Genomic DNA, 21352 nt, shown 5'->3' on the forward strand with positions numbered 1-21352 from the left:
ATGCAAGGGGGCAAGGAGTCAGGACGGAGAGAGAGAGGCGTGGGCAGGGTGCCTGGGGCCAGGTGGTGCTCCGGGGTCCTCAGCACTTGGAGGCCCCATGTCCTTGTCTGTGCCCACCCGGGGCCCCTGGCCCAGCCGCCTTGCTCCCTCCCCGCCTGCTGTCCCTGCCGGGCCTCCGTCCCTCTGCAGGCACTCGGCTTTCTTTGTTGTTCCCCTCTCCTTCCTTCTCTCCTCCACCCTGCCCCCCACCACCCTCTAATGCCAGGTGCTGTGTGTGCTGCAGCCCCAGACTGGGTCTCTCTGTTCATCCAAGACTTGAGCCAGCTGCCCTGGGTGCTGACCCTGTGCACAGGGAGGCTCACCCTGGGCCCCCATGCCCCTCTGTTTCTGGACATCTGCAGGGGGCACAGCACCACCCGCCCCCGCCGGCTTCACGGCCCAGGGCCCCGTGTGTGTGTCCCGATCCTTCCACCCTTTGGCTCTGGCCACAGCAAGGTCCTGGTGGCCCTGGTGGGAGAGCCCGGGACAAGAGGCACCCGCAGGAGGCCCACAGGAGCACACAGAGGCCAAGGCCTTGGACTCAAAATTCAGGGTTCAGATCCCACCCTCACCAGTTAAGCTTGGGCAAGTGACCTCTCCCCAGACATTGGCTCTCTTATCTGGGGAACGGGGCTGCTGAAAGAACCTGCCCCCCGGTGTGCTGTGAGGTCTCAGGATGTGCCTGCTGTCCCATCACAGGGCCAGGGTCTTGCTCGGTGCCCGTGTCCCCTTTATGACGGATGGCCTGCGAGGCTGGTCCATCCCCTGGTTCCCCAGCGAGGCTTCGCACGGTGCAGCTCGCTTAGCGTCATGTAGGTATCGAGTGGCAGAGACTAAACTGAAACGCCCTTTCCTCCAAACTACCAAAAGCGCGCAAGTGCACGGAAGAAGAAACGAGACAGGAGTTTAGGTGTCAGGCTGGACCCCAGGGTGCCTTCCGGACACAGCTCCGAGGCTGTCAGCACCTAGCTAGTACCCAGCCAGTACCCAGCCTTTCAGCAAAGGTCCAGAGACGTTAAGCTACTTGCCTGGTGTCACACAGCTTCTCGCTGCCAGGCTGGCGTGTGGTGGGGCGGACTCGGGGGTGGCTTCCTATCCCTCAGGGCCTGCTCTGCCTCAGTGCTGGGGGACATGCGTGCACATGTTAAGGGGGGCAGGGCAGGGCAGCCTCGTGGCTGGCTCTGGGCTCCACAGGCCCTCCGGACGATTCTACCGAGTGACCAGAGCGGAGCGGCCCTGGTTCCTGTGCCCTTTAACCATCGGGTGTTGCACATGGCATTTCAAACGCACGCAGAGGCTACTGCCAGGGCAGGTGCGGGGGCCTTCATGGAGCAGCTGCCGCATGCCCAGAGATGCCCCCGGCCCCACGCAGGCACATGTTAGCCCAGTGAAGCGTCTGTGAGACCCCGAGGAAGGGGATGGGGCCCCGGGGGAGGAAGAGCAGTGCCCCCTGCCTCCTGGTACCTTCTAAGGAGAGCAAGGTCCAGACCTGTGGCCTTTTCCTCTCCGTCTCCCTGGCTTATCTGGCGCCTCCGCCTCCCTCCATCTGCTGAGTTAATGCAGACTGGCAGGGCGTTGGGGAGCGGGGCTTTGGAGCCCTGCTGGCAGCCTGCCCCTGCCCCTGCAGCCCCGGGCAGGAAACCACCAACGTGCTTAGGAAAGAGGCGGGCGCAGCTGCTGTTAACAGGTGAGCCCTCGTGAGCCGGCTCTCCCAGGGCCTCCTGGAGAAATCCGTAATGAAGTGCAGCTGTGAACTCGAGTTTTGGGTCAGAAAGGCAATTTCTCAGCCCTCCTCGCAGCAATTGAGTTGAGAATCCGGGAGCTGTTGGCCTCGGCAGTGTCCCTGCCCCCTCGGCCCCAGCAGCCGGAGCCCAGGCGGGGCAGCAGCGTCAGTGTCCCCGCAGTTGGGGGCAGGTGGCCGGGCGTGGAGGGGGCGGCCCCATGGGGTGAGGTGGGAGCAGGGCACAGCTGGCCAGGGAGCCCTGGGGAGCGCAAGGCTGTTTTTCCTCTCATTTTAATTGGTCTTTGTGACTCTCACGGTGCCTGATTCACCTCGTGGCGGCGTGCCGGCCGGGGCTCCCGCCCGCACACCACAGCCGAGGCTCTCGGGAGGCGACAGGCAGCTTGTCCCCAGCCTCGCCCACCACGTTCCTGGTGGTGCCGGGCCTGGAAGGGCCTGGGCAAATAAACCCGGGGTGGCTGGGGCAGCGGTGGCAGGGGGGCGGAGCAGGGGAGAGCCCTGTCCCCCCCATTGGCCCTGCTGCTCTGCCTCCACGGCGGGGTCACCCGAGAAGCCAGCTTTCATTAAGGCCAGGGTGACAGGAGACGCCCCTGCCACGTAGCATTGATGGGGAGCGTGAGCGTGGCCGTGACCCCTTCCTCTCTGGGACACGACTTTTGAAGCCCCGCTGCCTGGTTTTCTGCGCAGCTGAGTCACTCACTGAACACTGAACTCCTGAGCCCGCTGCCGTGGGCGGGGCTCTCTCCGCACTGCTTCGTGTGACCTTGAGGCTTGACTGCTCTGATCCCCCTCCTGCAGAATGTCGGAGCTGGATTTGAAGAGCCTCTCTGAGGATCTGATGACAACAGTGATAACAACACTGTGGAAAGACAAAAAGCATGCAAAGTACCAGCTGCCCCCTTCCTGCGCCCTCCCCCAGGCCCCAGCTCATCCCCCTGAGGGTCTCAGCCCTGGTGGCCTCCCCCTCCAACCCCTTTGGATAGGGTCTGAGCTACCAGGCTGCACCCAGGCACCCTTGCACAGCTTCACTTTGTGGCCAGCTCCTTGCAGGCTCCTCATGTTTGTTTTAAATCAGGGTTATCAAGACACAACTTAGAGGTAACACCATTCACGTTTTTAAGCAAAGTGTTTGGTGTGCCTGTGTGCTAAGTCACTTCTGTCGTGTCTGACTCTTTGTGACCTCGTGGACTGTAGCCTGCCAGACTCCTCTGTCCATGGGATTCTCCAGACAGGAATGCTGGAGTGGATTGTCGTGCCCTCCTCCAAGGGATCTTCCCAACACAGGGATCGAACCCATGTTTCTTATGTCTCCTGCCTTGGCAGGCAGGTTCTTTACCACTAGTTCCATCAAAATGTATATTGTGGCAAGACCACAGCACCGTCCAGATGTAAACCTTCCCCCCATAACCCAGGAGACCCCGTCATTCTCTCCTCTGGCCCCCTCTGGGGGCCAGAAAAGGCTTCGCCCCGTGGGGAAGGCCCCGCGTCTGGCGCTCTTCTCTCAGCTCGCTGCTGTTGGTGCCGTGTCGTGGTCGAGAGTGGGGTCCCGTGGTCGGGATGCGCCAGCACTTGTGTGTCTGTTCACCTGTCAGTGGACATCTGGGCATTTACTCTGTGTCTTTGTCCACCGGGCTTCTGTAACAGAGCCCCCCATCCCCTGGGGGTTTAGACAACAGACGTCCATTCCTTTCCGCCTGGAGGCTGGAAACATGAGAGCAAGTGCTGGCCGACCAGCTTCCTGGTGGGGCCGCCTCCTTGCCATGCCCTCTGGTGGCTGCTTCTTTGTACACTCGGGTCTCACATCTCATAAGGGCACGAATCCCATCGTCGGTGCCCCACTCTCGTGACCTCATTGAACCCACATCACCTCCCATAGGCCCCACCTCCACACACACCACTGCCCTGGGGATCAGGGCTTCAGTGGGTTGAACGTGAGGGGGACAGAGGTGTTCCATCTGCAGCAGCAACTCAGCATGCCTCTGTGAAGTCCGGGGAGGGGTGGTGAGTGGATGCCCAGAGCTGTGCCGTCAACTCCCCTCTTCCTCCCGCAGCCCAGGGGGCAACAGAGTGGGCTCTCCCTGCTCAACTCTCTCCCCTCTCTGGCTCCCCGAGAGACCAGGCCCGCGTGCCCTGAGGAAGAAGTGTCTGGGCCCTGCAGACCCATCTCAGCTTCAGGGCCGACCTTGGCTGGAGATGCGCCTTTGTCCCTGCCGGAGCCCCGTGGCCAGCTCAAGTAATTGGATTTTAATGAAACGGATGGGGGTGCGGGAGCAGTTCACCACCCTGGCCTGCGCCGAGGCCCTGCAATTAAACCGATTATGTCTTGAGAGTCAAGCTGTCTGACTCCGCATCCCTAATTTGGCGGTGCTGGCTGGCTCTGCCAGCATGGTTGTTTATTTATTTACCCAACTTTCGCGAGCTGGGACGTGCCGGGGGGCCGGGGTAATTAACGTGGGGTGGTGAGCCGGGGTCTGGGCTCTGTGTGTTCCCACCCCGGCCACCCACCTCTCCCTCCATCCACAGCATCTGGGTCCTGGCGGCTGAGAGAACCCCTGGGAGACTTTAAAATACTGATGCATGCCCCCACCGCTTCCCCAGGATCGTGATGGGGTTAGTTTGGGCTGTGGCCAGGCCATCAGGAGTTTTTCAGAGTCCCCCAGGTGAGTGTGGCTGGCAGCCCCCAACCTAAAGAGACAGATCCTTCTGGATGCTGCCGCCCTCCCACTGGACCCACTGGACTCCAGTGGACACAGGCGGTCCCCACGTGAAGGCTTGTGGTCGCCTCCTCCTCACGGCCTTGTGGAATCCTGGAGAAGCGTTTGAGCACAGGGACCCTTGGTGCAGACATTGCTGGAGAGAAACATCTGGTGGGCAGGACGCTGGGTGTCTCCCAGACATGGAGTTCGCATTTTCTCTCCAATTTACACCGGGCGCCTCCTTTGCTCCAGGTGCTCTGCGGTGCCAGGCGAGTGGAGACCCCTACGTGGGGGCTGGCGGCCGCTAGGTGCCTCCACCCACCAGTGGGCACCAGGGTCTTGGCTGGAGGCCTTTGACTTTTTTCTGGGAGTATGTTTTGGCTGTAATTCCCTCCCTTGCCTGTGTGTTTCAGGCTTCGGGGACCCCCAAGAGGTGCCCCAACGCTGCTGGTGATTCTGGGCACAGACCTCGGCTCAGAATCTGACAAGGCACAGATTCCTGGGCCCCCTCTGTTAAGTGGAAGCAGTGGGTTGCCAACAGCAAGGCAGCCGCTCTTGTCCCCACGCTGGGTGAATGTTGTGGATTTGGGCATCAGCACGGCTGATGGGGTGAAGAGAAGCTGTTTGGGGAGCTCTGCAGTTAGATCATTGGGTGGTGGGACTCTGGGCAGCTCTCCTGCCCCCTGCGTCCCTTCCTTCCCGAAGCCCCCTCCCCACCCAGAGGCCATGTGTACCACGCTGTGAGCCATCTCCTGTGCAGGAAGCCTGGGCCCTGAGCGTGGGCTGTGCTCCAGGTGTTTGTTGGAAGGTGGGGGAGGCTGCAGGTAGGCCAGGGCCGGCTCTGGAGTGAGCAGTGGGGTTGGGGGCTGTGAGGCCCCCTGTGAGGCCTGGCCTCTTTAATTAGTGGTGAAGTCAGTGGGTGGCCGTGGGGCCGGTCTCATCAGGGCCAGTCCTGGAGCCCCAGCTCTCACTGGTGGGGTTCCCTGTGTCCTTCAAGTCCTCAAGGCGGCCCCCACGGCTAGGCTCAGATGGGGCATTTCCGGGTCTGGGGTCTGGAGCCAGGGAAGGCGGGGGAGGCCCTTGCCTTTTCTGTGAGTGACTCTGCCCAAGTCTTCTCCCTCTTGACACCTCGTTGTCCTCATATGCAAGGTGAGGTCACGCCCACCTACCTGATCTGGAAGGTGCAAATGTATTTGAGGGAGGCCTTAGGGACAGTCCCACCTGCTTGGTGCCCTGTCCGAAGCCCACTGCCCCTCAGAGCCTCTCCATAGCTGCCCAGGGACCCTTGCCTGGAGCCTGGAAGCTCTCACAGTCAGTTTTTGCCTGGCAGGAGTCAAAGCTTGCCACCCACTCCTCATCCTGGGCTGCAGTGCTCGTCCCCCACCCCAGACGCAGGTGACTTTGGGTCAGGCCTTGCTCTGTGCATCTTACAAACCTGTATGGAGTCGTGTTATTGTCACTAACCCTGCAAGGAGATGCTTTAAGCATCCTCATTTTTTCAGATGAGGAAACAGACAGAGGCTGATGTCTTGCCTGGGGATATACATGGTTGTTAGGGGACAGAGCTATGATTTGAACCTAGGTATCCGGCTTTCCATCTGGACTTGGCTCACCCTGGTCAGGTCCACTGGAGGCCAGCGTCTCTTGACTTAACTCAGGCGTGGCTTCCAGGGGGGTCCCTGAAAGGCAGGACCGTGCTTTGGGAGACGCCGTGCACCAGCCCTATAGTGTGGCAGGCAGAGAGAGTCTGCCCCCTCTGTGTCTGGCTTGGAGCTGACGGACATAGCATCATGACCAACCAGTGAGGAGTCATCCAGGGAATAGGGGGCATTCCCTGAGGCAAGGACCCATGGAGAGCGTGAGCGCTTCCTATCTGATGCCCCAGATCTGCAAACTTCAGCAGTCCACACGGCATGAAGTACAGGCCAGTGCGGTGGGGACCGCCCTGAACATCCCCAGGGACCCTGGAGACAGGGGGTGGACGGGGGTGTTCTGCCTTGTGTGTGTGTGTGTCTGGGAGCCTCGAGGTGGCTCCATGGCATTCAAGGCAGATCCATCCAGCATCTGTCCTTGGCGAAACTGCTGCAGGAGCAGCCTGCGGGAGACTGTCGTAGGAACCCCAGCCCTGTGGGGAAGGCCCGGCCGTCGGTGCCCCTCTCCAGGGGAGAGCATGGGGCAGACCGCTGGCTGAAGAGGACGCCACCCCGCCTTCCCTGCCTGAGAACGGAGCAGCCCCTTCTCTGCTGTGCCACAGGGTTAGAGGCTAAACGGGGCTCCTGGGGCCTCCTCCCAGAAGTTTCTGAGAAACAAGTCTAAGCAGCGGGGGTCCCAGGCCGGCCGCCCACCCAGGACTGCTGCAGAGGGGAGCCGGCGGCCCCTGTACCCCCATCTTTTCTCTGATCCCAAAGAAAAGGCCCCTGGGTTTGCCCCTGGGCTCCGGGAGTGTGGTGCTCACAGCCAGATAGGGGTGGGGAGGGGGCAAGGCCCCGAGGGGTTTATCTGGAAAAGGTCAGGACCCCAGACTGGGCAAGACTCAGGGTGGGGGGTGCATCCCTCCTCCTGAGGCAGGAAGCAGGGTGGAGAGGCCACAGTTGCTCATCACGAATGCCAGGAATTTGGCGTGGCGGGGGTGAGGCCTCTGTGACCTAGGCTGAGGACACAGGCCCTCTTGGGTTTCCCTCCCATCCCCTGGAGGGTCAGCACCACAGACCTCGTCATCTCCCTCCTGGGGATGAAACATGTCATCACCCCTCGCCTGGCAGTCCCTGCACTCTGGGCATGTAGGAGATGGGATCCTTACCCAGGGACCCAGGCCACCAGCACTTGTGAGCCGGCCAGCAAGGTCCTGACACCCCAGGAACAAGACTTGAGGGGTTCTGCCTTGACCCCAAGGGGGACAGATATGGGGGCCCAGGGAGCTTCCCTGAGTCCCCTGAGCCCAGAACGTAGGACCTGAGACTTGACGCTTTCCCTGGTTTCCCAAGAACAACGACAATATTAGCAATGAATGTTTATGAAGGCCTGAGCAGACCCTGGCCTGCACCCCTCCTGTGCCTTGCCCGCTCTAGCCCGCAACAGCGCCGTGCTGTTGGCCCCATTTACAGATGAGATGGCTGAGGCCATACCCTCTGGCTCCTGTCTCCAGAGCAAGGTTGTATTCAGGTTGGCTTGTGTCATTTTGGGTCCTCTGTTCCCAGGCCCCAGGGGGATTTGGAGGCCTCCTTTCTGGAGGTGACACCATGACTGTCTCCTGCTGGCTCGGCGGTTTCTAGTGACGCCTGTAACCAATAGACCCTGAAAGTATAGCGTCAGGGGAAGTCTGGAGGTGGGCAAGTTATATCCAGGTGGTGACCCTGCCTATCCCAGCACTGCCCTGGGCTCTCCTTGGTCCTGTCTGTGAACGATGAGTGTCAGTCATTTACCCCTTTGAATGACTTGAGCCCCTGTCCTTCCTGGGAGGTTGTGTTCCAGTCTGTGCCCTTGGTGGGGAAGGGAAAGGAAGACTGTCCCCAGGAAAGGAATTTGGAATGGGAGGGCAGAATTTGGGAGGCAGCAGCCTACCCTAGGAGAGCCACCCCCAGCCCATTTGGGCCTTTTTTGCAAATTAGAACGTGCCTCTTCCTCCAGGCAGGCAGGACCCGCTCCAGGTGTGTTTCATGAGCAGAGCAAGGGCTCTGTTTCAGCAACCATGTGCCCTTTCATCCAAGTGCAGCAACGACTCGAGCACTATACTATGTGCCCTTCTCCCGGGTTCCTATTGGCTCCCATCACCACCCCCCCACACACGCAGTTAGCTGCTGGCAGCTCAGAGCACAAACCCCCCAACCCCACCCAGCAGTTTTTTACCCTGGGGGGACCAGAGTGCTTGTCTCCATTGCCCTGCTTTGTGTCTTTGTGCCCATGTACTTAGTGGGGCTTCTCTGGGATCTGCCAAGGGGTGGTTTAGAGACGGTGCCCGTTGTACAGATGAGAAAACCGAGGCCCTGCACATTAATATGACGTTGAGTGAGTTGTTGTTTTTCTTCCTCTTTTGTCTGGCCATGCACAGGGCTGAACAGCATTCACCTGTCCATTAGAGAGGACGGTGCTGAAGCCCAGGGTGCTCATGCAGGGAGTCGGTGGCCCTGCGGATCCAACTCCACACTCCGGTCTCTCCCAGCAGCTTCTCAAGGAGTTCCCACCAGGCAGCAGACCCCACAGCTCCCTGGGATCTGGTTCTCTTCCCTGTGGGGACACACACAGGGCACAGCTTCACCTGGTTCCTGGCCTGGGGGCCAGCTGTGCCTAGGCTGGCCCCGCCCAGGATAAGCACGGGCAGCCCTCCTGCCATCAGCAGCACAAGGGCAGTTGGGTACTGCCGCCCCCGCGGGGTGCCTGCCCAACCCCAGCTCCCTCCCAGCGCACACCTCTGGACCCAGAAGCTCTTCCCCCACGCCTGAAATGCCAAGTGCATTCAAAGTCAAATGCGCTGGCTTGGGGGGAGCTGGTGGCCCCAATCCTTACTGCAGCTGCTCTCAGCTCTGGCTGCACCCTGGGACCACCTGTATTCTAGAAATATTGCTGCTTCTGAGCCAGCCCCAGAGATTCTGATATAATACCTAGGCCGGTATTATAAAAACTCCCCGGGTGATTGTCCTCCAGACATGAGAACCACCCTCACACGGATACCCACACCCATGGGAAGGCCATTGGACTAGTCAGATGTGGAACCCAGGCGTTTGCTAATCTGCTGGACAATGGGAAGAAAGCCCTGAATAAAATGCAGTGTCCATTCTCTGTAAAGTCACGTAAAGTCCAGGGCTTAGTTTCAAAAAGCAAATTGATGAGCAGAGGATGGGGAACTTGGTGGGAGGTGGAGGCGGCCTTGGCCATTCCGGGGGGGGTGGGGGTGGGCAGGAACCAGCAGTGACCTCTCCTGCTGTTGTCTGTGGAGGCGCTGGAGGGGGGGGGGGTGCTGGCAGAGGTGGAGCACACATGCATGATCATGGTCCTGCTGCCTCAGGAGGATGAACTCTCAGGAGGATGTCGGTAAACTGAGGAGCATTCCAGAACCCCAAACTGTGATGGGGACTGAGCTAAGGAAACCAGGGTTGGCGTGGGGATGGGGTGAGAGTCTGTTGGAGCAGAGGAGACTCAGGGGGCCCCTAAGGTGGGCTGCTAGTGAGTGTCTGGGGTCAGATGACAGGTGGGGAGGGGCTTGGCCTGGGGGGTGGGAGTTCCCAGACTTCAGCTCAGCTGCAGACCTGTCCTCACCCTGGGAGGGGTTCCCCAAGAGGGAGGAGATTCTTTTGGAGCACACTTGGGGCAAGCGTGGAGCTGGGCTCCCTGGGAATAGCGTTTGCAAGGGCACTTGCCTGCCCCCGGGACGGACTGGCCTAGCCCGGGTTCCTCAACCGGACGGCAGCCCTGCAGACATGGGGACAGATCGTCCTCCGTGCTGGGCCGTGCTGTGTGTGGCAGGGCGCTGAACAGTGTCCCTTCACCCACAAGATGCTAGCAGCCCCTGCCACCTGCACTGTGGCCACTGAAGATGTCTGCTGATCTTTTCCAATATGCTCTGACCCGGGAAGGGGCGGGCAGAACCAACCTCCCAACCCCGGCCCCCGGCTCACTAAGAACGGCTGTCTTGGAACCACAGCTCTCTACCACGGCTACCCACCACTGCTACAAGTAGGAATGTCTTAGATGCTTTAAGAAATGCTGATGCCTGGGCCCACGCCCAGGGGCCTGATGTCATTGGCTGGGTCCTGCCCAGACAACCTGGGGGTGGGAGAGATGGTTCGGATTGTCCTAGGTGGTTCACAGCAGCGTTTGAGACTCCATGGTGTAGACTGCATCTCAGCAATTACCTGGGTGGTGGCTCCGAATAATGCCCCCAACTTAATTAGAACCACCTGGAATGCTCAGGCCAGTGTGGGACTCACAGCCCTGAGTGTCCATAGGCCCCTTTCGGAGGGTTCAGAGCTGAAAGGTCCTGTCCAGCCAGCAAGGGACCTCTTGTGCCTCAGTTTCCTCCCAGTGCCCCCCCCCACCCCGACCCCCCCCAGCCCTCCTCTTCCAGCCGAGTCTGGGCCTCTTGCTGCCCCCGCACCCCCTCCTCGCAGACTTCCTCTCGGCCCCCACCCCTCCAGCGGCTCCTGAGAGCCAGCCAGCAGCCCCTCCTCCTCCTCCTCTCCTCCCAGCCGGTGGCTCTCAGCGCCGGCTTGATTTAGTAGGCGTTGGAGGAAAGAGGCAGCCTGAAGAGTCACTAAGAGCCTGATGCTCGCCAGCACTTATCTGGAAAGGAGAGGCCAGGAGGGAGCTGGGGGTGAGGAGGGGCGCACTGCTCAGCCCGGGGTGGGGGGGCCTGGCAAGCCAGCCTCTGCGGGATTGTTAGCTCCTGGGCTACATGAAACCCCCAAGCACACAGCATGGGAGCTGCACCCCCTCCTTGCCACACCACCCAGGGTGGAGCAGACGCCAGGGGAAGGGCAGGGGCTGCCCCTGCAGCTGCCTCCTGCTGGTGGGGCTCAGCTCCTGGCAATGCTCAGTCCAGGAGATCAGCGACCCCTGGGTTAGAAGAGACGTCAGGTGGGCTTAGAGGCTTAGCGGGAGGTGTCCCCTCGCTGCTGACTGACTGCTGGAGGGCAGAGGAGGGCCCCCTGCCTGGCCCCTCTGCTCCCTCTCCCGCCTTTCCCTTGTTCCCTGCCTTCCTCTCCGGAGCCGGTCCCCCCCGCCTTCGCTCCCCGTTCTCCTCCTCCCTGATGAAACATACAAAAGGAAAATGCGCCGGTGCCCAGGTCCGGGGAGCCCCAGCCTGCGGGATGGAGAAATGAAAAGCGGCCCCAATTAGAGGCTTTGGTTCTGCAAACTTGATGCTCGGCACTTGAACTGTCACGGCGGAGCCTTAATTAGCAGCGGCGGGGGAGAGGTCAGGAACAACTCAGCAGTCTTGACAAGCGCGTTATCAAGTGCAGGGGAGCGGGGGCTGCCCAGGGAGCGGGCGGGGCGCGGGGAGCTTACGGGAGGCGGACGGTGGGGGCGCCGCTGCGCGCTGGAGGTGGCGGGGAGGAGGCGAGCGGCCCCAGCAGAGCGGGAAGGGAATAAAATGGTTGCTGCCAGGCGGCCGCGTAGCCACGGCCGGCGGTGCGTGAAGCCCCGGGCGAGGGGGCACGGGGTGCTCCCTGGGGCGGCGTGAGAAGCTGCTCCGGGCACCCTCCCAGGTGCCCTGGCCTCCCTCCCTCAGGTCCCTGCATCAGGCAGGCGGACGCCCCCGGCGGCTCCTCACCCCCAGGTCCCCGGCCCCTCTGGGGGCATCCCGCTGTCCCGTGACGCCCCGAGCCCAATACTCCCCCACCCCGCCCCTTCCACCTCCCTGGGACTCCAGCCCCCAGCGCTCAGCGTGCTGCAGGAACGCACGGGGCGCGTGGACGCCTCGCTGCTACGTGACCCCGCGCCCACGCCGCAGGCGATGCGGGAAGGCCCCTCCTAGAGCCCCTCCTAGAGCCCCCGGGGGTTCCCGCGGCCCCCCGGGAAGGTACAGCATGCTCGGCTTGAAGACCTGGTCGGCCCTGCTCCAGAACCTCAGTAAGTGCCAACTAACGCCTGCGGAGAGGGAGACTGGGAGGGCCTGGGATGGAACTTTCTAGGGCGCCGCCCACCCCTCCTGGCTTGCAGACCTCGGATCACCCCCAGGTCGTGCACGTGCCCTTAGGCCGCAGCCTGCCACTTCCTCTTCAAGCCAACTGATTTATTTTTAAGTAGAAAAGCCCGGTCGAGCCCGACTGTCTGGCTCGCCTGAGGCACATCCATGGTCCAGCCCTGAGGCCAGGGCCTCCCCTGCAGATTCCGTGTGTGGAGGTGGCTGGCCTGTAGCAGCCTGGCAGGGGTCTTGCCCTCCTGGCCAGTTAGCAGCCTAGGATGGGAGTGTCAACCCATGCCTGGCCCCTTTGTGCCAACAGGAAACCAGGGGGATGAGATCCAGGAATAAGAAATGGGGGGTTCTCCCCCTCTTGCATGCAGCTGGGGAGCAAAGGTGGGTTTAAAGGATCTTTCACCCACCTTGCCCCCCTCCCCAGACCATGCTAGCATCTCCCTGGGCTCCCCACCAGCCCTCCTGGTGGGGGGACTTGGTGGTGGTGTCAAGGTTGGGACCTCACAAGTTGTGAGAGGATGAACGGGTCACAGAGCCGCTGTGGACAGTGTTGTTATCAGTCCCTGTCCCAGAGTCCAGGGCCCCCCTGCAAGCTGAGCCTGTGAAGGTGGAGTGGGTGGGGCAGGGGCCCCGAGGTCCTTGGCTGGAGGGCAAGGAGGTATTGGGGGAGGGGTGGGGAGAAGGTAGCTGTGGACAGTCACTCTGGTTGCCGAGTCCCTTCATGGGGATGCTAGTGACAGAGGCTGTTGGGGGTAGGCGGTGTGCTGGTGGCTTCCACACAGCTCCCCCCTCCTGTGTGAGTCTGGGCATCCTGACCCTCAGGTGACCCTAGGGTGCCCTCCTGCTCCCCACCCCATCGTCCTCACTGCTGGGGTCCCCTGGGCCCCTCCTCTCCGCCTCACCTCTCTTCCAGCCCTGCATCTCTGTGTGTACGCGTCTCCGCCTGTTTGAACAGAGGCTTTTAAAGCTTTTTGCCTTTTGAGAACTCAGGGAGGGGAAGAGTGGCTTGTGGAGAGGTCGTGAACAGCTGATGATTACAGTGCAGTGGGAAGAAAGAGCTTAAAACAAATCCACGGCTGTCAGATGTTGGCTTAGGCGGTTTCCCGGGCTCTCCTGGGGGGCCAGGTGCGGGGCAGCAGCTTAGAGGAAGGGGGAGGCTCTTTCCTTTCAGTTAAATGAACCTACAAAACTCCCGTCTCATTCAGGTGTTTGATCATCAGTCCTGTCTGCTGGCTTCCTCTGATCGCCCTTCCTCCTGGGGCTGGCAGATGCGGGGTGGTGGAGGCCCTGCCCTATGGGACCCCAGCAGTCCCAGGAGGCCCCTGGCCGACTGTGTGCCCTTGGCCAGGCCACACAGCCCCCTCAGACCTCAGTTTCCCCAGGATGTACGGGGGTGATGGCCACTTGGATGTGAGCCCCTTCTGCCCAGTTCACTCTGTCCCTGGCCCGCAGAGCGTGGACGTGAAGTCCCAGGCCTCCCAGCAGCCTCAGGAGGAGGCCCTGGTTTGGTGGTATCTTGTTTAGGTGGGTGAAGAAGTAGGGTCTGAGAGGTCCGGCTCACTCCTCAGGGTCACACGGCTAGTAAGGCGGTGAGGGAGGGCAGCTGGAGCCCAGGCTGTCCCATCCTGGGCTGTGTGCCTGGTGAGCCGTCTCTGGCTTCTGGGCGCCTCTTCCTCCCACCACATGTGGTCCCTCTGCCCTGTAGCCGTCTCAGGCGGCCCAGCTGTGCCTTTGGGAGCAGCCTCTTTGGATTATTCCCCAAGCAGGGTGGACAGGGGCTGTCTGAACCCCATGGCACCTTGCCACCAATGCCAGCAGCCAGGGACCCAGATCAGGCTTCTCTCAGGAGATTCTGAGACCTCGAAAGGGTCCTGATGGTCCACGCTGGCAGCTAAGCCTGTCTGTCCTCGGGTCAGCTGCTGTGAGAGGTGGGGATGGCCTTTGTAAACCTGAGAGAGAGGCGGGGGCAACACCTCTGCCAGTGGTGCGGACCCCTGGGGTGGCGGTGCAGGCACCGTCACTCGTGCTTTTGCCTGTCAGCAAGGAAACCAGACAAACCATCTCCAGGTTGGCATGTGAGTCTTGCTCGGTTTGGAAAAAACACCCCTGGAGACCCTCAGCTGAGAGGAAGAGGCAAATTAAGAAGTGGGGCTGGAGGACCTCCCTGGGGTCCAGTGGCTAAGACTCGGAGCTCCTAATGCAGGGGGCCCAGGTTCGATCCCTAGTCAGGGAACTAGATTGCATATGCTGCAACTAAAGCTCCTGCATGCTGCAACGAAGATAGAGATCCCACGTGCCATGGTTAAGACCTGGTGCAGCCAAATGAATATTTTAAAATAAAAATAAATTTAAAAATAAAAAGAAGTGGGTCTGGGAATTCCCTGTCAGTCCAGTGGCTAAGACTCCAAGCTCCCACTGTAGGGGGCATGGGTTTGATCCCTGATCGGAGGACTAAGATCCCACATGCCGTGTGATGCAGCCGAAAGAAAGAAAGACGTGGGACTGAGCGGTGGCTCAATTCTGCCAATTCTGATTTCAGCACAGCTTCAGTAGCCAGGTGGGAATGCTGGCCCTTGCTAGTTAGCTTTGGATTGTAAAGGCTGATTATCAAAGAATTCATGTTTTTGAACTGTGGTGTTGGAGAAGACTCTTGAGAGTCCCTTGGACTGCAGAGAGATCAAACCAGTCAATCCTAAAGGAAATCAATCCTGAATATTCTTTGGAAGGACTCTGATGCTGTAGCTGAAGCTCCAATACTTTGGCCACCTGATGTGAAGAGACAACTCATTGGAAAAGAGCCTGATGCTGGGAAAGACTGAGGGGAAGAGGGGAAGAGAGGATGAGATAGTTGGATGGCACTGCTGACTTAATGGACATGAGTTTGAGCAAGCTCTGGGAGATGGTGAAGGACAGGGAAGCCTGGTGTGCTGCAGTCCATGGGGTTGCAAACAGTTGGACACAATTTTGCAACTGAATAGCAACTGCCTCTTACTGGCCCTGTGCCTTTGAACAAGACGCTTAACCTCTGTGTGCCTTGATTTCCTCCTCTATGACAGGGGGTTATAAAGTACTTGTTTTAGACACCTATTGCTGTGTAACAAACTGCCCCAAGATGATGGCTTTCAGACAAGCCTCAAACCTCCCCCCTCCATATCTCTTAAGGGTGTTGGACTAAGTGGTTAGAACATGGAGTTTGCCTAGTAAGCATTAGCGCTCCCCACAGCTGGGTCCCAGAGAGATCCTTCACATCTAAAGTGACACAGGGGGTCCTCTCTGGTGGTCCAGTGGCTAAGACTCCACACTCCCAGTGCAGAGGGCCTGGGTTTGATCCCTGGTCAGGAAGCTAGATCCCACATATTGCAACTAAGACCCTGTACAGCCAAATAAATAAAAACAATAGAATGACTCTGGGTGCCGGAGGAGAGCATGTGGTGGCAGGCATGGCAGCGTCTGGGGTCGCAAGCCCACCTGCTCCTGGGTTAGCATTTCCTGTCTGCCCAGCCTCTGGTTTTCACAGTGACCCTTGACCTTTGATGTCTGCTCTCTCCCTTTCTGCTTGCGTCCCGACCTCCTGACCCCATCTCCCCCCTTGATAGAGGTCATCCTAGGAGGGTGCCTCTCACCTACCCAGGCTCCATGTGTCTGTGTTACAGGGGACCTGGGGCCACAGGAATGGGCGCAGGCCGGAGGGATGACTGGAGGAACAGGAGGAACCCAGGAGCAAACATGTGGCCTTGGACAGGCACTTCCCTTGCTGAGGCCTCTGCCTCCCTTATTGAGCTCTATGAGGATGGACTAGACAACTCCTCCCTGGGCCGCCATACCTGCGTCATGGGCTCAGGGATCCACTCAGGTCTGGGGGCAGGTGGGTTGAGCCACATCAAGGCCAGCGGCCCTTCTGAGCCCATAGGAGGACCCTATCCACAGCCTGGCCTCAGAGCTTTCAGCCAAGGAACAGCTCTCTCCATCTCCGCTCCCATTGCCCCCCGCTGGCCATGCTGGCCTCGAGAAAAGTAACTGCCTTTTCCCATCTACTGACATCAAAGAGTGTCAGCTCTGCGGACTTCCCTGGGGGGCCAGTGGTTAAGAATCCGCCTGCCAGTGCATGGGACACAGGTTCGATCTCTGGTCCAGGAAGACCCCACACACCGTAGAGCAGCTGAGCCCATGCGTCACAACTAGAATCCACGTGCTGCAGCTACTGAAGCCTGTCGACCCTAGAGCCTGTGCTCCACAAGAGAAGCCACCACAGCGAGAAGCCTGCAGGTGGCAACTAGAGAGCAGCCATTGCTGGCCACAACTGGAGAGAGCCTGCACACAGCAACAAAGACCCAGCACAGTCAAGAATAAATACTAAAAAAAATAGGGTGTGCACTCCAGAAAGGGTGATGCTCGTGTTAGTGTGCTGGTGACGTTGTGAGTCATGTGTGCTAGGGTGAACGGTGTCTCCCAAGGTTCATGTCCACCTGGGAGCTTGGCGCGTGACCTTATTTGGAAACGTGCATTTAGTTCAGGACCTCGAGATGAAATCGACCTGGGTTAGGGTAGAGTCAAGTCCAATGACTGGTGGTGTCCTTAGGCTGTGAGAAGGCGGAGGCAGACAGTGGGGAAATTAGGCCACAAGCCAAGGACTCCTGAAGCCCCCAGAAGCTGGAAGAGCTGAGGGGAGATCCTCCCAGAGCCTCTGGAGGGATGAGGACCAGCCAGTACCTAGATTTCAGACTTCCAGTCTCCAGTACTGTGACAGAAACATTTCTGCAGTTTCTAGCCCCCCAGATTATGGTCATTTGTTATTGCAGCACAAGAACATTAATACACCATCACAACTCCCCTTATGTATTCTTTAAATATATTAAAAATACCATCTAATGCTCCTCTGAAGACCCTCCAGTGTTGTGGGATGGCTGAAAGGATACTAAACCTGACTTGGGGGGCCTGTTTCCCACTGCCCTGCACCTCCCTGGCCTCCAGGTCAGGTGGGAGAAATGAGCTGCTCTGCCAGGAAAAAAGGCCTCCAGTCTGAAATGGGTGCAGCAGATGACCAGGCTTGGCCCAGCAGCCACCCTGCATCACCCGTCTGCAAGAGGCAGGGACACCCAAGGGCGGGCAAGGTGAGGAGAGGAGCCAGGCCGTCTCAGTCGGTCACTCTTGCTCATCCTGGCCTGGGCCTGAGATGCCACCACCTTCTCTGCCCCCGGGTCCCCCCTCGGACTCACTCCAGGGCAAGGCCCACAGGGTCTGCAGGAAGCCCTCGTCCACTGTGAAGTTCAGTTGTTAACCACCTCCTGCCTCCTTCTAGAAGGTCAGCAGTGTAAGCTAGCTGGTCTGTTCCCTGGTGTGTTCCCAGCACCCAGAACATGCTGGAACCCGTAGGTGCCCGAATCCTTGACTGCCTTGAAAGGCTCTATGTTGCCAGCGGCTGCCTGCCTGCCTGCCTCCCCTGACCTGACCTCACCCCCTGCACACTCAGCCTGGGGCATCTAGCTCATGCCTGTCCCAGCAGCCATCCAACCAACCACATGCGGCCCCCCAGGGCAGACATGGAAACTGAGCCCCGAGCAGGTCAAGACTTGCCCAGGCGGGCGAATGGGGACAGAACCAGGATCTGAGCCTCCTTCCCAGGGGAAGCTTCCACCTGGGGCCTGAACCACAGCACAGCCCTGTCCACCCAGCCTGTGTCCAGCAGTGCCCTGGATACCCGTCGCCTCAACTCATTACAGTGGTGACCCACACCCGACACAGCCAGAGTCTCTCAGGGCAGAAGAGCAGTCCTGCCCAGTCTCAGGAGCAATGGGGGCCTGGGAGGACCGCTGGGCCTCCTTGGGGAGGACCATACCTCGTTCCTTGGGGGTGGGCGAGTGGGCAGGGCCTTTGGCCCCCAAGCTGCACCCCCAACCACCAGTGTGGAGAAACCCTGGTGACCCAGTCAACGTTTCTCTTAATTAGAGACAATTAAAACAGTGTGACGGTGGCAGTTTGGTAGCTTTTTTAGGAGAAAGCAGGGAGCCCAAACGGAACCTAAAAAAATAAAATAAAACCGAGTGAATTTTTAATAGCGATTATCTCCTGACACATAGCGCGTTGCCATCTGGCAGACACACAAGCCCACTGAAGCTTGAGGCTGGGGAGCCGGGAGAGGGTGGCAGGAGGCGGGGAGGGTAGGGTTCCTGCCCAAGGCCCAGAGCAAGGCACTCCCTCCGTGACGGCCCCTGTGGCACCTCGGTGAGCCAGGCCACATTGGAGGGACTCGCCTGCCCGCCCTGGGCTTTTTCAGCCTGGCCCCTTCATCTCAGAGACCCCCACCCTGGGCTGACGCGAATGGAGAAGCTGGGGTCCCAGCATCTCAGTCAATTGTGGGGTTCGTTCTTTTGTGCCACCCACCGGCCGCTCGGGTCAGTTCTTCCGCCCACCGCATTTGTTAGATGTCTGCTTGTGCTGGACCTGGGATGGGCCTTGATGGCTCAGGGGTGAAAAGCGTGTCCTTGTCACTTCAGGTTGGGGAGAAATCTTCCCGAGTGGTTACACCCTAAGGTGCTGGGGCGCTGTTGACGTTCGGGTCCGGATGCTTGTCGTGGGGGCCGTTCTGTGAGTTGCTGGCCTCTGCTGGCTGTGGGCCAGTTACAGCCCCCAGTTGTGACGACCAAGGAGGTCTCCAGACTCTGCCAGGGTCCCCTGGGCAGAACGTGGGGGCAAAATGATGGCCACAGCTGAGAATCACTAGCACCCTGGGGCCACCTCACCCTGCGCTCAGTTGGCATCTGAGAGGTGAGGGGCGTGTGGCCTGGGGAGGGGCCGGCCACGCCCAGCCTGGTTGCAGGTCACGAGGGAACCAGTGGTCCCCGGTCAGGAGCTTGTGTTCCAGGCAGTGAGTGATGGAAACGGCGCACGTCACACTGTGGAGCTGCGTAAAGGCGCGGGCGAGGACCCGGTTATGATGCAGTGCGGGCTGGGGGGGCACTGCCTGGTTAAGCTGGAAGATCATTAGCCGTCCTGGGGCGGCTGTGATAAAGCTCCACGAACTAGGTCCTAAACCAGATGTGTATTCTCTCAGTTCAGATCCCGCCGCAGGCCTTCTCCCTTCGCGGCTCCCAGGAAGAACCCGTCCGCCTCTCCCAGCTTCCGGCGCCGCCCCTCGTGGCCTCCGGCGGCCCCCTGCTCTTCTTGGCTTGTGGCCTCAGCCAGGCCTCCCTCGTGTCTTAGACTCATTCTAGGACTTAGGGCCCACTCAGATAATCCAGGATGGTCTTCAAGATCGTTAATTACATCTGCAAAAACTCTTTCTTCCAAACAAGGCCACGTTCACAGGTGCCCGGGAGTCAGGATGTGGTTGTATCCTGGGTGCCAGAGCCGGTCACACCAAGGCTGTGGGGGGCCCCGGGCAGGACGCAGAGGCACCTGAGCGGGGAACCTGCCTGAGGTGTCCAGGAAAACAAGGGGTGGGGAGAGTGGGGTGCGCATGCAGGGGTGCCGACATTGGGCCTTTCCTGGGGGCGAGGTGGGAGCCTGCGAGGGCCCGGGCAGAGCGGGGCAGGAGCCAGCCTCTTCCCTTCTCCCGGGGTCCTCTGGAGGGTGGAGCACAGGGCAGGGAGAAGCGGGGGCCAGTGCGTATGAGTTCGTTGGTGGCTGCGCCAGGCAGACAAGAGGTGGGGTCCGGCCGAGTCTGCGCAAGAGCTGACCTCAGTGCCGTGGTTGTCTTCGCAAATAGCCCTCCCACCTCCGCCCTCTGCCCTCCCCGCCACGTTGGCAGCTGTTGTTCATGCGCGCAGGGAGGAGAACAGCTGGAGCTGTGAGGAGGGAGGCCGGTGGGGGGACCCCAGTAGCAGGGATGCTGTGGGGCCGTGCCAGCTCTGAGAACCGGTCATCTCTGCCTGCAGGGTTTCCCACCGTTAGACCCGCCTCGCGGTCGCTGCCCCACCTCTCTTCGCGGCCCTTACCCGCTCTCTCCCTTCCTCTCCTGCCTGGAAGCTGAGCCTCCAGCCCCCAGGGCTGCGGGAGTAGGGTGCTGTGAGGTCCACGTGCCAGTTTCCTAAATGAAGGCCACGTCTGCCACTCCTCTGCTACTCCATCCTCCCATCCTTCCTTCTAGAAGGTGCTAGGCGCACCCTTGGCGCCCACGGACTCCCAGGTGGGACCTTGAGTCTGAATTTTACGGTAGTCTCCCGCTTGGCTCTTTCTACAGACAGTTCTTTATCTCCTGATTCAACCAGGGCGACCCCATGTCCCCCCGTGCCACAGCTGATATGTTACAGGGATGATCTATTTTAACTGGTCATAATATTCCCACGTTCCCTGTGGGCTCGTTGACCTGCTTAGGGGGACGCAGTGACCCCTATCTGCTCGGCCCCTCACGGACAAGTTTCAACTTTTCTGCCTGACCCTTTTTCATCTGTGCCCCCACCTGCCAGGCCTGCAGCCTGGGGCCACGGGAAGTGGGAATGTAGCGAGGAGAGCTACTGAGCCTTTAGTTGATGCTGAGAGGCCCACGGGCCTGCACGGGGGGCGGGAGCGTGGCCACCAGGCCATCCCTGGCCAGGCTCCGACGGCTTCCAGGGGGACTCTTCCTTCCCAGGGAATGGGCTGTTTCTGGCCACATCTGAACTCCCGCAGGCCAGGCCACCTGCTGCTCCGTGGGACTCAAGATGGTGTCCCGAAGTGGGCGGGGGCTGGAGCCCGGGGTGCTGGTCTTTCAGCCTGCTGAGCCAAGGGAGACAGACTTCTGTCTGAGAACCTGTAATTACCCTGAGGAGTGATTACTTGTAATAATACCAGCCTAGCCTTCAGAGCTGGTTTATCTGTAGCTTGCTGTGGTCTGTGTGCAGAGACGGGCAATTTGGGGCCTCAGTAATCTTTGCTGCTGGGGCTGCGGGTCCTGAAGTCCTCTGTGACTTCAGGAGCCCGTGTCTGGGTGTTCAGGCCTGTGGTTTCCCCAGCAGGAAGCTCGTTCAGGAGGAAACAGGGCATCCTGCCTCTGCTGGGAAGGGAGAGGAGACAGGAGCCCAGTGGGAAGTATTGCTCTTGAGGCCTGTGACTGTTCCTGAGAATACGAAGGGCTACGAACTTCCTGGGGGGGGGGGGGAGGTCCAGTGGCTAAAACTCCGCACTCCCAATGCAAGGAGCTGGGGTTCGATCCCTGGTTGGGAAACCAGACCCTCATGCCTGTGTGCCACAACTAAGCCCTAGCACAGGCAAATAAATAAATAGATATTTCTTATACAAAGGCAACATGACGGGCTTCCCAGGGCC

The 21352-nt window shown here is 59.9% G+C and overlaps 1 protein-coding gene and 1 long non-coding RNA gene across 8 annotated transcripts in view; both read left to right on the forward strand.

The window, feature by feature from the left end:
- The window catches only part of GSE1 (Gse1 coiled-coil protein), a 393370-nt gene that overhangs the window by 208284 nt on the left and 163734 nt on the right, over positions 1 to 21352 (forward strand). The window lies entirely within an intron of this gene.
- Positions 11505 to 18162, forward strand: LOC132657668 (uncharacterized). The gene is made up of 2 exons (XR_009596152.1): positions 11505 to 12042; positions 15763 to 18162. It is a non-coding gene; the product is annotated as an uncharacterized LOC132657668 (long non-coding RNA).

The sequence above is a fragment of the Ovis aries genome, chromosome 14, assembly GCF_016772045.2.
Source record: "Ovis aries strain OAR_USU_Benz2616 breed Rambouillet chromosome 14, ARS-UI_Ramb_v3.0, whole genome shotgun sequence".
NCBI lineage: Eukaryota > Metazoa > Chordata > Mammalia > Artiodactyla > Bovidae > Ovis > Ovis aries.